Source organism: Diceros bicornis, unplaced genomic scaffold (assembly GCF_020826845.1).
Source record: "Diceros bicornis minor isolate mBicDic1 unplaced genomic scaffold, mDicBic1.mat.cur scaffold_95_ctg1, whole genome shotgun sequence".
Lineage (NCBI taxonomy): Eukaryota > Metazoa > Chordata > Mammalia > Perissodactyla > Rhinocerotidae > Diceros > Diceros bicornis.
Genome location: NW_026691844.1, coordinates 765,281 through 777,633, shown reverse-complemented (window position 1 = coordinate 777,633; position 12,353 = coordinate 765,281).

The window sequence follows — 12,353 nt, the reverse complement described above, 5'->3', positions numbered from 1 at the left end:
CATGTCCCAGAAAAACAATATTTCCTATTCCCATCTTATTTCTTTAAAATGATACCTATTGCCCCATTCAAGCTCAATAAGATCCATGCTGGCTACCCCATGTACCCCAAATCAAACACTCTCCTGGTCCTGTTGGTTCGTCTTAACACAGACTCTTGCTTCTTACAACCAGCCCTCTGTTTTCATCCTTGGTGTCACCACTGTGTTCAGAGCATCACCGTTGCCAGCATGCATGTAATGGCCCTGACTGTGCCTCTCCTTGCGTACTGCAGTGTACTGCAGTGTGTACTGAGAGCCTCTCTGTGGGTCCCTTCACAGCTCAGACTTTGAGCCCACGTCCACCTCTAACGGATTGAAGTTCCCATGTGATCCCGCTCTCCCTTTTCAGCTTTTCATCCCCAACTCCCTCTAAACAAGCCCTATATTCCAAATGATCTGACACCTGCAGCTGCCAAATACAGCTTTTGTTTGACCTTTTTGGTTTGCTCATGCTGTTCCATTCACGTGGCATATCCTCCTCCAAAGTCCTCTAGTCCTCTGATCGGGTAAAACTTGATTGCATACAACCAAGAAACAGCTTTACTTTTAGCTAGGACCACCATAGAATCTCCTTCCCTACCTATTTGGTTTTTTTTTTTTACTTAAAGACACTTTATGTATATTTTAATATCTGATAAGTCTACTCGTCCTTCATAGTTTTTCTTTTTTAGTATTATTTTATTGAGGTCATATTGGTTATAACATTGTGTAAATTTTAAGTGTACATCATCATTATATTTCAGTTTCTGGGTAGACTGCATTGTGTTTACCACCAAGAGTCTAGTTCTTAATTCGTCACCATACATATGTGCCCCTTTACCTCTTTCACCCTCACCCCACCCCCTTCTCCTCTGGTAACCATGAATAGGTTCTCCTTATCTACGTGATTGTCTATCTTCCACGTATGAGTGAAATTATATGGTATTTGTCTTTCTCTGTCTGACATTTTGCTTAGCATAATACCCTCAAGGTCCATCCATGTTGCCACAAAAGGCATGATTTTGTCTTTTTTTATGACTGAGTAGTATTCCATTGTGTATATATACCACATCATCTTTATCCATTCATCGGTAGATGGGCACTTAAGTTGCTTCCAAGTCTTGGCTATTGTGAATAACGCTGCAATGAACACAGGGGTGCATGTATCTTTACGCATTGGTGTTTTCAAGTTCTTTGGATAAATACCCAGCAACGGAATAGCTGGATCATATGATATTTCTATCCTTGATTTTTTGAGGAATCTCCATACTGGTTTCCATAGTGACTGCACCAGTTTGCACTCCCACGAGCAGTGTATGAGAGTGCCCTTCTCTCCACATCCTCTCCAACACATGTTGTTTCCTGTCTTGTTAATTATAGCCGTTCTGACGGGCATGAGGTGATATCTCATTGTAGTTTTGATTTGCATTTCCCTGATAGTTAATGATTTTGAACATCTTTTCATGTGCCTGTTGGCCATCTGTATATCTTCTTTGGAGAAATGTCTGTTCAGGTCTTTTGCCCATTTTTTAACTGGGTTGTTAGTTTTTTTGTTGTTGAGATGCATGTGTTCTTTGTATATTTTGAAGATTAAGCCCTTATCAGATATATGGTTTGCAAATATCTTCTCCCAATTGTTAGGTTGTCTTTTCGTTTTGTTGATGGCTTCCTTTGCTGTGCAGAAGCTTTTTAGTTTGATTTAGTCCCATTTGTTTACTTTTTCTATTGTTTCTCTTAGCCGGTCAGACATGGTGCTTGAAAATATGTTGCTAAGACCAATGTCGAAGAGTGTACTGCCTATGTTTTCTTCTAGAAGTTTCATAGTTTCAGGTCTTACATTCAAGTCTTTAATCCATTTTGACTTAATTTTTGTGTATGTTGTAAGGTAAGGGTCTACTTTCATTTTTTTGCATGTGGCTGTCCAGTTTTTCCAACACCATTTGTTGAAGACACTTTCTTTTCTCCATTGTATGTTCTTGGCTCCTTTGTCAAAGATTAGCTGTCCATAGATGTGTGGGTTTATTTCTGGGCTTTGGATTCTATCCCGTTAATCTGTGTGTCTGTTTTTGTGCTAGTACCATGCTGTTTTGGTTGCTATAGCTTTGTAGTATATTTTGAAATCAGGGAGTGTGATACCTCCAGCTTTGTTCTTTTTTCTCAGGATTCCTTTACTTATTGGGTGTCTTTTTTTGTTCCAAATAAATTTTAGGATTCTTTGTTCTATTTCTGTGAAAAATGTTGTTGGAACTTTGATAGGGATTGCATTGAATCTATAGATGGCTTTAGGAAGTATGGACATCTTAACTATGTTAATTCTTCCAATTCAAGAGCACGGAATATCTTTCCATTTCTTTGTGTCTTCTTCAATTTCTTTCAGCAATGTTTTATAGTTTTCTGTGTACAGCTCTTTCACCTCTTTGGTTAAGTTTATTCTTAGGTATTTTATTCTTTTTGTTGCAATTGTAAATGGGATGGTATTCTTAATTTCTCTTTCTTCTACTTTGTTACTAGTGTATAGAAATGCAACTGATTTTTGTACGTTGATTTTGTATCCTGCAAATTTACCATATTTGTTTATTACTTCTAAAAGTTTTCTGGTGGATTCTTTAGGGTTTTCTATATATAAAATCATGTCATATGTAAATAGTGAAAGTTTCACTTCTTCCTTTCCAATTTGGATCCCTTTTATTTCTTTCTCTTGCCTGATTGCTCTGGCTAGGACTTCCAGTACTATGTTACATAAGAGTGGTGACAGTGGGCATCCTTGTCTGGTTCCTGTTCTTAGAGGGATAGCTTTCAGTTTTTCACCATTGAGGATGATATTAGCTGTGGGTTTCTCATATATGGTCTTTATTATGTTGAGGTACTTTCCTTCTATACCCATTTTATTCAGAGTTTTTATCATAAATGGATGCTGTATCTTGTCAAATGCTTTCTCTGCATCTAGTGAGATGATCATGTGATTTTTATTCTTCATTTTATTGCATAAGCCTCTTTGGATTGTTGATTTCAGGTTCATTGGATAGATTCCCAGTAATGGGATGGCTGGGTCATAGGGCATCTCTATTTTTAATTCTTTGAGGAATCTCCATACCGTTTTCCATAGAGGCTGCACCAGTTGGCATTCCCACCAGCTGTGTATGAGGGTTCCTGTTTCTCCACATCCTCTACAGCACTTGTTTTTTGTCTTGGTGATTATAGCCATTCTAACAGGCGTGAGGTGATATCTTAGTGTTGCTTTGATTTGCATTTCCCTGATGATTAGTGATGTTGAACATCTTTTCATGTGCCTATTGGTCATCTGTATATCTTCTTTGGAGAAGTGTCTGTTCATTTCCTCTGCCCATTTTTTGATTGGGTTGTTTGCTTTTGGTTGTTCAGTTGTGTGAGTTCTTTATATATTGTGGAGATCAACCCCTTGTCAGATGTATGTTTTGCAAATATTCTCTCCCAGCTGGTGGGTTGTCTGTTCATCTTGATTCTGGATTCGTTTATCTTGTAGAAGCTCTTTAATCTGATAAAGTCCCACTTGCTTATTTTTTCTTTAGTTTCCATAGTCTGGGTAGGCATTTCATCCGAAAAGATTCCTTTATGACCAATGTCAAGTAGTGTGTTGCCTATATTTTCTTCTATGAGTTTTATTGTTTCAGGTCTCACCTTCAGGTCTTTGATCCATTTTGAGTTAATTTTTGTGAATGGCGATAGTAGATGGTCCACTTTCATTCTTTTGCATGTGGCTGTCCAGTTTTCCTAACACCATTTATTGAAGAGATTTTCCTTTCTCCATTGTATTTTCTTAGCACCTTTGTCGAAAATTAGCTGTCCATATATGTGGGGTTTTATTTCTGGGCTTTCAATTCTGTTCCATTGATCGGTGTGTCTGTTTTTGTACCAGTACCATGCTGTTTTGATTACTATTGCTTTGAAGTATGTTTTGAAGTCAGGGATTGTGATGCCTCCCGCTTTGTTCTTTTTTCTTAGGATTGCTTTAGCTATTCGGGGTCTTTTGTTGCCCCATATAAATTTTATTATTTCTTTTTCTATTTCTGTGAAGAATGTCATTGGGATTCTGATTGGGATTGCACTGAATCTGTAGATTGCTTTAGGTAATATACACATTTTAACTATGTTTATTCTTCCAATCCACATGCATGGGATATCTTTCCATTTCTTTATGTCATCATGGATTTCTTTCAATAATGTCTTGTAGTTCTCATTGTATAGGTCCTTCACCTCCTTGGTAAGATTTATTCCTAGGTATTTTATTCTTTGTGATGCAATTGTAAATGGTATTATCTTTTTGAGCTCTCCTTCTGTTAGTTCATTATTAGCATACAGAAATGTAACTGATTTTTGTAGATTGATTTCGTACCCTGTGACTTTGCTGTAGTTGTTGATTATTTCTAGTAGTTTTCCAACGGATTATTTAGGGTTTTCTATATATAAAATCAAGTCATCTGCAAATAGTGAGAGTTTCACTTCTTCGTTGCTTATTTGGATTCCTTTTATTCCTTTTTCTTGCCTAATTGCTCTGGCCAAAACCTCCAGTACTATGTTGAACAGGAGTGGTGAGAGTGGGCAGCCCTGCCTCGTTCCTGTTCTCAGAGGAATGGCTTTCAGTCTTTCCACATTGAGCATGATGTTGGCTGTGCGTTTGTCATAAATATCCTTTATTATGTTGAGGTACTTTCCTTCTATACCCATTTTGTTGAGAGTTTTTATCATAAAAGGATGTTGTATCTTGTCAAATGCCTTCTCTGCGTCTATAGAGATGACCGTGTGGTTTTTATTCTTTGTTTTGTTGATGTGATGTATCACATTGATTGATTTGCAGATGTTGAACCATCCCTGCGTCCCTGGTATAAATCCCACTTGATCGTGGTGTATGATCTTTCTAATGTATTGCTGTATTCGGTTTGCCGATATTTTGTTGAAGATTTTTGCATCTATGTTCATCAGCGATATTGGCCTGTAATTTTCTTTCTTTGTATTGTCTTTGTCTGGCTTTGGTATCAGGGTGATGTTGGCCTCATAGAATGATTTAGGAAGTGTTCCATCTTCCTCTATTTTTTGGAATAGTTTGAGAAGGATGGGTATCAAATCTTCTTTGAATGTTTGATAAAATTCACCAGAGAAGCCATCTGTTCCTGGACTTTTATTTTTTGGGAGGTTTTTTTTTTTTTCTATTTCTTTTTTTTTTTTTAATTTTTTGTTTATTGCAGTAACATTGGTTTATAACATTGTAAAAATTTCAGGTGTACATCATTGTACTTCTATTTCTGCATGGACTACATCATGTTCACCACCAAAATACTAATTACAACACATCACCACACACATGGGAGGTTTTTGATTACTATTTCAATCTCTTTACTTGTGATTGGTCTATTCAGATTCTCCATTTCTTCTTGGTTTAGTTTTGGGGGGTTGTATGAGTCTAAGAATTTATCCATTTCTTCTAGATTGTTCAATTTGTTGGCATATAATTTCTCATAGTATTCTCTTACAATCCTCTGTATTTCCGTGGTATCCATTGTAATTTCCCCTCTTTCATTTCTAATTTTATTTACTTGAGCCTTTCCTCTTTTTTTCTTAGTAAGCCTGCCTAAAGGTTTGTTGATTTTGTTTATCTTCTCAAAGAACCAACTATTTGTTTCATTCATCCTTTCTACTGTTTTTTTGGTCTCAATTTCATTTATTTCTGCTCTGATTTTTATTATTTCTCTCCTTCTGCTGACTTTGGGCTTTGTTTGTTCTTCTTTTTCTAGTTCTGTTAGGTGTAATTTAAGGTTGCCTATTTGGGATTTTTCTTGTTTGTTAAGGTGGGCTTGTATCACTATGAGTTTCCCTCTCAGGACCGCTTTTGCTGCATCCCATATGTTTTTGGTATGGCATATTTTCATTTTTGATTGTTTCCAGATAGTTTTTGATTTCTCCTTTAATTTCATCAATGATCCATTGGTTTTTCAGTAGCATGTTGTTTAATCTCCACATTTTTCTCACGTTCCCAGTTTTTATTCATGGTTCATTTCCAGTTTCATAGCATCATGGTCTGAAAAGATGCTTGTTATGATTTCAATCTTCTTAAATTCATTGAGGCTTGCTTTGTTTCCCAACATATGGTCTATCCTTGAGAATGTTCCATGCACGCTTGAGAAGAACGTGTAGTCAGCTGTTTTTGGATGGAGTGCTCTGTATATGTCTACTAGGTCCATCTCATCCACTTTTTCATTTAAGTCTACTATTTCTTTATTGACTTTTTGTCTGGATGATCTATCCATTGATGTAAGTGGGGTATTAAGATCCCCTACTATTATTGTGTTTTTGTTAATGTCTCCTTTTAGGTTTGTTAATAGTTACTTTATGTATATTGGTGCTCCTATGTTGGGTGCATATATATTTATAAGTGATATGTCTTCTTGGTGGAGTGTCCCTTTTATTATTATATATTTCCCTTCTTTGTCTCTCTTAACCTGTTTTATCTTGAAGTCTACTTTGTCTGATATGAGTATGGCAACACCTGCTTTCTTTTGTTTGCCATTAGCTTGAAGTATCGTCTTCCGTCCTTTCACTCTGAGCCTGTGCTTGGCTTTAGTTCTGAGATGTGTTTCCTGGAGGCAGCATATTGTTGGGTCTTGCTTTTTAATCCATCCTGCCACTCTGTATCTTTTGATTGGAGAGTTCAATCCATTTACATTTAGGGTAATTATTGATATATGAGGGCTTAATGTTGCTGTTTTGTCACTTATTTTCTGGTTCTTTTGTGTTTCCTTTGTTTCTTGTCCCATTTGTTTCGAACTGCCGATTCAGTTTGGTTGTTCTGTCTTATGACTCTTCTAGTTTTCTCTTTGTTTATCATATGTGATTTTGTTTTGATTATTTGTTTAGTGGTTACCTTGAGGTTTGTGTAAAAAATCTTGTGTATGAGATATTCCATTATCTGATGGCCTCCTATTTCCTTATACTAAGTCAATTCAATCACTTTCCTCTTCCCCTTCTAAGTCGTTCTTGTTATACCTTATTTTATCTTGTGTTGTGGCTGTGTGTTTACAGTGATGAGGTTAAATTTATTTTTGATGAATTCCTTCCTTTGACCTTGATTTTAGTATTTAAATGGTTGCTAACCTATTCCAGTAAAGATCTACTATTTTTCTGAGTTTGTCTACCTATTTTTCTCCTTGCTCCAAGCTTTGTATTCCCTTTCTCTTCTTTTTTTCAGACCTGAGGGCCTTCTTGAGTATTTCTTGTAGTGGGGGTCTCATGGCCATGAACTCCCTTAGCTTTTGTTTATCTGGGAGAGTTACTATTTCTCCATCATATTTGAAGGATATTTTTTCTGGGTAGAGTATTCTTGGCTGAACGTTTTTGTCTTTCAGTATTTTGAATATATCATTCCAGTCACTCCTAGCCTGTAAAGTTTCTGTTGAGAAATCCGCTGAGAGCCTGATGGGAGTTCCTTTGTACGTTACTTTTTGTTTTTGTCTAGCTGACCTTAATATTGTTTCTTTGTCATTGACTCTGGCTAGGCTTACCACTAGGTGTTGTAGAGAGGGCCTTTGTCTATTAATATATTTAGGTGACCTGTTGGCTTCGCTTACTGGTATTTCCTGCTCCTTCCCCAGATTTGGGAAATTCTCAGCTATTATTTCCTTGAATAGGCTCTCTGTCCCTCTTTCCCTCTCTTCTCCCTCAGAAATACCTATAATTCTTATGTTACATTTCCTAACAGAGTCAGATATTTCTCGGAGACTTTCTTCATTTCTTTTTAGTCTTAGTTCTCGCTCCTCTTCCATCTGGACCATATCTGTATTCCTATCCTCTAAAATGCTAATTCTTTCCTCCATATTGTCAGCTCTGTTCTTTAAAGATTCCAGATTCTTCTTTATCTACTCCATTGTGTTCTTCATCTCCATCAGCACTGATTGGTTTTTCTTTATGATTTCAATCTCGTTTGTGAAAAAACTCCTAATCTCATTGAATTGTTTGTGTTGTCTCGTATTTCATTGAGTGTTTTTATGATAGCTATTTTGAAATCTCTGTCGTTTAGATTATGGATTTCTATGTCTTCAGGGTTGGTTTCTGGGTGCTTGTCATTTTCCTTCTGGTCTGGTGATTTCATATATCTTTGCACTGTGGGTCCTGTGTTGGCTTTGTTTTACCTCATCCTGGAAATCTCTGGTTGCAGTTTCCACCTGCCACCACTGTGTGGTGGTAAAAGGCTGTGTAATCTAAGCCCCCTGCACTCTGCCTCGGTTTTTCTGCTGAGATCCGTGGGTCAGATCGCTTGGTCTAGTCTGCCGCGGATCACTTGGTCTGGTCTGTTCAGCTGAGCTGCAGGTTCCAGTTTGTGGGGAGGGGGTGGCTCTCTCTTTTGCCCTCTGGGTCCCTGGTGTGGGGGGCTTCTCGTTTGCCCCTCATTATCCGCTCTCTGGGGTGCTCAGATGTTGATGGTAGCCCTGTGACTCTTCTGAGTCCTCTCTCCCCACTTCCTCCGGGGGCCCAGTATGTTCCACTCTCAGATGTGCAGTAGTGTGGATCTTTCTGATCTAGATTTTCACTGTCTGGGATTCCGTTGTTGGTCTGTGACTGTTCCTTTTGTTGTATCTTATCGGGGGAAGAGTTCACGGGAAAACTCACTCCGCCATGATGCTGACGTCACTCTCCTAGCCTCTGTATTTTTTACCATTGATCTATTTGTCTATTTCTTTGCCAATACCATGCTGTCTTGATTACTGTAGCTTTATAGTAAGTCTTGAAGTCAGGTAGTGTCAGTCCTCCAACTTTGTTCTTCTTCAATACTGTGTTGGCTATTCTGAGTCTTTTGCCTCTTTTCCAGGTAAACTTAGAATTAGTTTTGTTGATATTCGCAAAAATAACTTGGTGGGATTTTGATTGGGATTCCATTGAATCTATAGATCAAAGTAGGAAGAACTGACATTTTAACAATATTGAGTCTTCCTATCCATGGACATGGAATATCTCTCCATTTATTGAGAATTTCTTTGATTTCTTTTATCAGAGTTATACAGATTTCTTCATATAGATCTTGTACCTATTTTGTTAGATTTATTCCTAAGTACTTCATTTTGTGCGGTGCTAATGTAAATGGTACTGTGTTGTTTTTAGTTTCAAATCCCAATTGTTCATTGCTGGTATATAGGAAAGCAATAGGCTTGTGTATGTTCACCTTGTATCCTGTTACCTTACTATAATCACTTCTTAGTTCCAGGAGTTTTCGTCAATTCTTTGGGATTTTCTACACAGATAAACATGTCATCTGTGAACAAGAACATTTTTATGTCTTCCTTCTCAATCTGTATGCCTTTTTTTTAATAATTTTATTTATTTTTCCCCCAAAGCCACAGTAGATAGTTGTATGTCATAACTGCATGTCCTTCTAGTTGCTGTATGTGGGACACGGCCTCAGCATGGCCGGAGAAGCAGTGAGTCGTTACGCACCAAGGACCCGAACCCGGGCCACCAGCAGCGGAACGTGTGAACTTAACCGCTAAGCCATGGGGCCGGCCCTCTGTATGCCTTTTATTTCTTTTTTCTTATCTTGTACTAGATAATTGCACTGGATACAGAATTTTAGGTTGACGATTTTTTTTCTTTCAACACTTTAAATATTTCACTTCATTCAATTCTTGCTTGCACGGAATTCTGATGAAATTCTTATCATTGTTCTTCTATAGGTAAGGTGTTTTTATCCTCTGCCTTCTTTCAAGATTTTTCTTTTTGTCTTTGTTTTCTGCAATTTGAATATGGTATGCCTAGGTGTAGATTTTTAGTTTTTTATCTTGCTTAGTGTTCTCTAAGCTTCCTGGATTTATGGCTTGCTCTCTGTTATTAATGTGGGGAAATTCTTAGTCATTATTACTTTAAATATTTTTTCTGTTCCTTTCTCTCTTTCTCTTCCTTTTGGTATTCTTATTATGTATATATTGTATCTTTTGTAATTGTCCTACAGTTCTTGAATGTTCTATTCTGTTTTGTTTTGTTTTCACTTTTTTCTCTTTGTATTTCAGTTTGGGAAGTTTCTATTGACATATACTGAAGCTCAGAGATTTTTTCCTCAGCCATATCCAGTCTACTGGTCAGCCTAGCAAAGGCATTCTGCATTTCTGTTAAAGTGTTTTTGATTTCTAGTATTTCTTTTTGTTTCCTAGTATTTCTTTTTGATTCTTTCTTAGAGTTTCAATCTCTCTCTTACATTATCCATTGTTATTGCAATGTTGTCCACTTTTTCCTTTAGAACCCTTAGCCTATTAATCATAGTTATTTTAAATTCCCAGTCTAATCATTCCAAAATCATTGCCATATTTGAACTTGGTTCTGCTGCTTTCTTTTTCCCTTCACACTGTTTTTCCTTGCCTTTTAGCATGCCTTGTAATTTTGGTTGAAAACTGGACATAACGCATTAGGTATTAGGAACCAAGGTAAACTGGCTGTGATTAAGTGTGATGATTTATGTTGACCTGGCTAGGAGTTACACTGTGTTTGCTGTGGCTGTAGCTCTCTGAGAGCTCAGGTTCCTCTCGTGTCCTTGTTTTTATCTACCCGAGAAAGTCCTTCATAAATAGAGTTTGAGCCTTGCAGTCTTTTCAACTGCAATCTGCTGTTATTGTGCAGGGGTCCTGTTGCTGTGTGGTGAGGTGTTGGGAGGGGGAGTGGCCTATGGTTCTATGATTAGGTCTCAGTCTTCTTATGGGCCAGTGCCCCTGAGATATGACCTTCACAAATGATTCTCAGCTTTTTTCCTGTCTTACATATCACAGGAAGGCTAGAGGCGGCTGGAGTTGGCTAATCACTCTTCCCCAGGTCAGAGGAAATAGTTTCCCTTGAGTGCTGGTCTTTGTTACAGAGAACTGGAGGAAGAACAGGGTGCTCCAACATATTTCAAAATGGTGGCGTTTCCTCTGTCCCTGCTCATAGCAGGAGGGGATTTTCCTCCAGTCTTCACAGTGAGAACTCAGTGAGGCTCCTGAAGGTAAAACTCAAGAAAGTGTAGGGGTCCCCTGGAGTTTGGAACTCTCCAGCTAGTCCACAATCTGCCTCCAGCAGTTGAAAAACTACAGTTTGTGTTCCTGCTGGTACTGGGTCCACCAGCGGACTTCTCCACTTGGGCTCTGCTCCTGGTAACCTGTGATTCTCTGTAAACACCTCTCTCCAGTGTTCAGGGTAGTTGTCTGCCCTGTGACCTCAATTCTCTGACAGATCTAAGAGGAGATATTGTTTTTTAGTTTATTCAGTTGTTTTCTGTTGTAAGGATGGGAGTGATGCGTCTAAGCTTTTCATGTTGCAGAGCAGAAACCTGAAGTCTAGGTTACCTTTCTACTGTGCCTGAGGTTCTCTCTCATGCTGCCAACAAAGAGACCTAATTCCACTTAAATGACCCATTTCCTTGCATTGACTTGATTTTTTTCATGCTATTGGTCTCTTCTCTTGCTTCTTTGACCTACTGAAAGCAACTTGTCCAGCAAGAAGGTGACAGTTGAAATCGTGGTCAGTACCTGGCCCCACAATGAGGTTGTAAGCTTCCAGGTTACTAGAAGGCAGATGACAGCTGGGCCCCAGCTTGTGTGGGGCTTATCTTGCCAAAACCAGCTCCAGGCTGAGCAAAGACTCCGCCCAGCACCCCCATCCTGCCCAGGTCACCTGCTGCTTCTCTGTTTCCCAGTCCTAGGGCTCTCGCTGACTGTTCTTCTATAAATCCACCCTCCAAGGGAGGTTTGGAGAGCATCCCAGGGAGGCAGCAGCAGTGAGAGATACACAGAGCCCCAGAAATGACATGGTTTTGGACCTTGGTCTACAAAGTCTTCTCCAAATTGTTGCTGGGAAAGAGGAAGACTGTAAGAGTTCCTTGGCCTCATGTGGACTGTGGCAGCCAGTACACAGGGGTCCGGTGGCTGGAAGAAGAGTCCCCCAAGTCTTATCAGCGTGGGGGGGGGTTCCAGGACTGAGTTCCAGGCCAGGACTTTGGAAGTAGGCATCACCACCAGACACGACATGGCCTGAAGTCAGTCCAGAGCTGCTAGTGGAAGAGCCCAGGAAGGAAGCAAGTGGAGTGTTGGGAGTAGGGCGAAGGCTGGGCCCAGGGCCACAGATGCCAAACCAGAGATGCCCATGCTGGAGGAATGCTGGGAGAACACCAGCATCATTAAGTTTGCAATAATTCTTTTAAATAATTTTTGAAAATACTTTAACCTTTAAGAATCAAAATGGCTACATTTGGAACACTATGTATCAGTCAGTTTTTTGACGTTAGAAACTGGTAGGCCATGGTCTTCAAGACAAAAAGCAAGCATTGCTGTCCTTTGAAACAGCTGGTGAAT